This window comes from Nannospalax galili, unplaced genomic scaffold (genome assembly GCF_000622305.1).
Source record: "Nannospalax galili isolate Female #2095 unplaced genomic scaffold, S.galili_v1.0 scaffold347, whole genome shotgun sequence".
Classification (NCBI taxonomy): Eukaryota; Metazoa; Chordata; class Mammalia; order Rodentia; family Spalacidae; genus Nannospalax; species Nannospalax galili.
This window is the reverse complement of record NW_008355793.1, coordinates 684,909-690,223: the sequence shown is the minus strand read 5'-3', so window position 1 is coordinate 690,223 and position 5,315 is coordinate 684,909.

Genomic DNA, 5,315 nt, shown 5'->3' with positions numbered 1-5,315 from the left:
AGAAAATAAGATCATGTAGAATACATACTGAATCAACATTCATTTTTCAATTTGTTTGAATCATAAAAAATGTCCTCAGTAAGAGAATTAAGAAAATTGTTATTTCAATCTCATTGTCTGAGTGATGAAAGACTATCTTCTTTTGAAATTAGGCACCTTTCCACCTGAGCTGCCTCTTATTTAACTACTCCATGCTGAACTTCCCATTTCAACATGATAGTCACACAGAAGACCCAGTTTTGTTTCTTATTATTTCTCTCTCCAGGGTATTTCTCATGTATTTTCTAAATAAAATGTCTAATAAAACATTTAAGATAAAAATTTAAGATAAACAGACAATAGAGTTTACATTAAATATGAACCCATATGAACTCTAGTTATTTGATTTAGTTGTCTCATAATATAAATACAACTCTGTTCTTTCAACTTAATTCTGTAGAATGAGTCAGTTACTTCTGAAAAAACTCAAAATCATAACTTTGAAGAATGTTGAATATAAAAAAATGAGAAGAGAAACAATCCCAACAAATTAAATAAGGTGCTCTATGAAAAACAATTTCAAAGTACAGGATTTATTCTGATATGCATTATTTATAAGGAAGGGATTTTATATCCAATAAAATTCTAAATTTGATATAGTTTATGAACACGTTTTCAAATTTCCTGTGTGCAAAATAATTGTCATGTCAAGAAACACACTAAGTCCTACACTAAAGGAGAATATGTAGGTGTCTTTAACTTTATAATAAGTTGTTTGGTACTGGAGAGATGGCTCAGTAGTTAAGAATACTTGCTATTCTTCCAGAGGATGTGAGTTCAAATCACAGCACTCACATGGCAGTTAACTTCAGTTCCAGTGGATCTGACACCTTGATGCCTATGGTCATTTCATGACAAGTGTGCACTTACATACATATGCACTCATACACATAAAATAAAATACAATTATTAAGTAAAATATAAAGCAAGTTGTTTAGGGCAAATCTGATAATTATCTACCAGTTTAGGGGTAAACCTAAGTAGATCCATTAGCTTGCTTACAACTGATTAAAAGAAGTCTTACTGTGTTTGATCAAGAAATTACCTACACCGAGTTAAGGTAAGAAGGGGCTAGGAGCCAGGATCAGTGAAATTCCATTGTCCCTACTAGCAGGACTATCATATAAAATGCACATTTTTGTGAATAATTTCATTTCAGGGCAAAATGAACCTACCTGTTCTCATGCATTTTCAAAAGGGAGGTACAAATATTCAGAGAAAGAAATTCCTGTGCAGGTAGTGTGACTGCAAGCAATACTTGTAGTTAGGGGAAATGTAATTACCTATTGCTACCTATTGTCTATATAAGTATCCTCAAGGACTTAATTGCTGGAACTTTGGTTCTTGGTATGTCAGTGCTAAAATTTAGAACCATTAAAAGGTGGTATTGAATATGATGAATTTGGGACATTAGCCTTGGCCCTCAGAAGTTGGCAATGTGATGACAGAAATTAGTACTTGTGGAAGTAGTTACCAAAAACCAAGAGAGAAAAAAAGAGTTTTGTCGGGAGCCGTAGGCCCCTACCCCAGGAAATAGCAAGACCTGATTCCTGGCAAAGCTGTTTTTCAGACATCAAGGCTGGCCTGGTTTGAGATTAACCAGATGACTATACTTGAAAGCCTCTCACAAACATGTTGTTCTAACCTGGGCACTTAACGCCTGAGAGACTCCCTCATTTCTCATGTAATTGCTAAGAAACTTTGGTATTATTCTGTAATCATACAAGTGTAACCTCTTAATTGATTTATAACTTGCTATATAGAATTGTGGTGTTACTATGGAATTTACTCTGTGATCAATTGGTGTGGTGTTATTGTGATAATCGTTCTGTTAATTGAATTGCTCTACTTCAATGGATTTGTCCCTGCCAACTTCCCCCTCTCCTCCGTAAAAAACTTTGTGTAGATGTTCATTAAATGAGACTTGATCAGAAAGCCTTTCATGTCTCCATTCTTCACATCTCTTGTCCCTTTCCGTCCCCTCTCCTCCCTCCAGAAACCCACGTTGACTGTCTCGCGGGTTGGGACAGAGTTTGAACAGAATTACCCTATGTGGGTGGAGAATGTCACGCCCAAGAGATGGGTTATTAAAAATTGTAGTAGAAGGCAAAGGATACCTCTTTATGAGTTATAAACAACAAAAGCTATTGACAATGCCCTTGGTAAAGCCATAATCCTCCAAGCACCACACACTTTTGCTTCGGGACATAGAAAAATCGAGCTTAAACTGAATAGAAATCTTTCACCCTTCTATCCACCTTTCATAGTGCTAGAAGGTACTATATAAATTCCTGGGGTGTGGCATTCTTAGCCAGCCTGGACATTCCCTGTTACTGTATTCACCATCCAGGCGAGATGTGCCCACCAGTGCGATAGTAGTATGGCTATGATGGAGTAAACAACAGCTTTCAGACTGGATTTCAGGCTTGTTCCACAGGAGGAAATTTCATATCTGGTACTGTAATTCTGATCTAAAGTCCATGGCTAGAGAGGCAGTAGGCCCTAGGATAGAACCTGCAATTGATAGTTTCTTAAATGGTCATGCTACAAAGATGCCTTCTAAATATTTATTATTATATCTATAGACCTTGGCTACTCTCAACCTTGATAAGAGAAGCAATTTTGGAAGTAAGTAGCAATCAAAGGAAAGATGCATAAATGGTCAAAGTGCTGAGAATAGGAGACTGAGTGCTCAGCCCTCAATGAGACATCTATATTAAACTGCCTACCAGAAAGGCTCAGGAACATTGTTGAAGAGGAGACATAAAGTACTTAAGAGCCAGAGGATGGGCTCGTTTGTTTTACTCACTTCATGAGTGACCACATGTGTTTCACTAAATTTTCCTGTCCATGCTGGGACACCTACCTTCACTCAGGGTCTAGCAGTCCTGACATAGATTGACAAAACTGACATAATACATAATTTTTATGACACCTGGGAAAGGGGTTGACTTACAAAGACACAGATTCCCATAGGCTTATCTTTCACACGTTTGAGGCATGCACCATCTGACCCATGGTCTCTGCAATCTGTTCCAAAAATGGTGACAGCCCCATTCATGGCTATGCTGGAAAGTTCACACCCAAACAAATCCTGTGGCTTCCCAGCAGCCACACAAAATGGTGAGAATCTGGTCTCGTGATTCTCTTAAAATTCTATTCCCTCCCCTTCATGTAGCTAAGGTTAACTGATTGGGTGGGAAAGGTAATGGGCCTGACTCCTTCCACAGAGTTTGGGAAGGAGGTGAGACTATGGCTTATCATCATAAGTTCAGAGGTCACAACATGAGAAAAGGTATTGTCATATTTTTGTTTTTCTCACTGAAAAGACCTGTGTTTTTCTGCACTTCATCCTTCTTTATTACTGACCACAAAGAAGGTAAAGACTATTTTAATAATTTTCTCTTTCCAATATAACTTCTTTAATAATATGCTATGACTTTATGAATTATTAAAATTAAATCAATTAACTGACAGATTTTTCTCAGTTAATCTGATCCTGTATGTGTAGGACCCATGATCCAAAAATATTTTGCAATTAATACTGTCTTTACATATATTAGGGAAGTCAAGTAACTTTTAAAGATTATATAAGGAGGCTCTTGGCTCTTTTGTGGGTTTATTTTTAAATTTTATTAGCCCCTTAAATACTACCTTTGACATTTTATTAAAATTTATGGTTTGTCTGATGTCTGATGGCATTATATTTTTAAAAATAAATATGTAGAAATGACAATAACACTTGGGTCTATTTTCTTTTAATGAATGCATTCAGTCTACCTATCTGGCTTAGAAAAGCCACATTATAGTTCAGCACATGTAATCTTGGATTAACTACCTGTCCTAGTTTGTTTCTCCATTACTGTGACAAAATACTTTGCCCAGTAACAACTTGCAGAGGAAAGGGTTTATTCAGCTTACATCTCCCATGTCACAGTTCATTGGGGAGCTCAGGGAACTCAGGGCAGGAACCTGGAGGCAGGAGCTGAAGCATGGGCCATGGAGGAACACTGCTTACTGGCTTGGTCTTCTGACCTATGCTCAAATTGCTTTCTTGCACAATATAGGCCCACCTACCCAAGGGTGGCACCACCCACAGAGGGCTAGGCCTTCCAAGATCACTCAGTAATCATGAAGATGCCCTACAGACATGTCCACAGGCCAGTCCAATGGAAGCAATTCATCAGTTGAGGCCCCCTCTACCCAGGTGTGTCAAGTTGACAATTAAAGGTATCCAGCACACTACCTATAATTTAGAGATTGTAGAGCATAGAACATGACACCAAAGGAGCATGGGAAATGACAATACCAGAATGCTTTCTCTTTAACCTACCTATGCCATTTTAAATGGGAAATGAATTTGAAGGCATTATGATAATGCAGACAGATGGAGACAATAAACATGGAGAAAAAGAGTTTGGAGGAGAAAGAGGCTATTCTTTAAAAACAGACCTGGAATTGTAGGGTAGAACAAGCATGAATGAAGAGCCCACATGCCCAGCTGCTGCAGCTTCCACAAACCAAGTACATTATTGACCTCCATTAATCTCTATTTGGTAGGTGTCCTCTGAAAGGCTAGAACTGAACTGTGGCAGGTCTAGAGACTGACTCTGAGAGATGCTGAGAGACCCTGTGAAATGCTGAGCACACTGAGCAAAAGGGGATGAGTTGTCACCATTTTGAAAACAGAGTGCTAGGACCATGGGCAAGACAGTGCATGAAAAGCTGGCAGAGATCAAGGGCAGGAGGTGCTGATGATGTGCATCCAAATATGTAGAAGAAAAAGCCTATGAGGATCGATGCCTGAGGGGTGGGGTTTTGGTGCAACAATTGATGCAGCAGGCAGGATGATTCTGGAAATGACAAACTGCCGGAGCTTGGGAAAAGCAATGGGGCTAGTGGCGGTCACATGGGTTATACAATGGGTCTGGATATATGTAACTAAACTGACATGGGCCACCCAGATGGCCTCAAAACAGGAAAAACCCTGGGTCACTGCTATCTTGTAATTGTGGGAAAAGAGCTCAGTTACTTGAGAGATGGGGGCTGCAGCCATGTTTTGTTGAAAATTCTTTAAAGATTATGGAAAGCCTGGAAAAATTTTTACAAGCCTTGGAAGCACATGGGGAATCCAGAGAGGGGGACATGGCCAATTCTTTGCATAAAGAAAAGTTTGTCCAAGGCAAAGGCAATGGCCCCAGTGGAGGCTGAAAAGACTAAGGAGTTACTGGCAAATTTGATCTTAGCCTCAGAATTTACAGATAAACCTCGAGAGA